The following is a 202-nucleotide window of genomic DNA, read 5'->3' on the forward strand; positions in this document are numbered from 1 at the left end:
AAGGGCTGGGGGGGGAGAGGGACCCCCAAGCCCGGAGAGCAGAGGGCAGCGAGAGAGAGGGGAAGAGGCGCACAAAGTGTCCCGCCAGCGAGGAGGAGAAGTCCGCTCCCGGGGCTGGGGTGCAGGGGAGAAGAGAGGGAGGTGGGGAGGGCAGTTTGTTTTTGTGGTCCTTTTGGCTCTAGCACCGCGTGAAAGAGGAAGG

This window comes from Alligator sinensis, unplaced genomic scaffold (assembly GCF_000455745.1).
Source record: "Alligator sinensis unplaced genomic scaffold, ASM45574v1 scaffold241_1, whole genome shotgun sequence".
In the NCBI taxonomy this organism is placed as follows: Eukaryota; Metazoa; Chordata; order Crocodylia; family Alligatoridae; genus Alligator; species Alligator sinensis.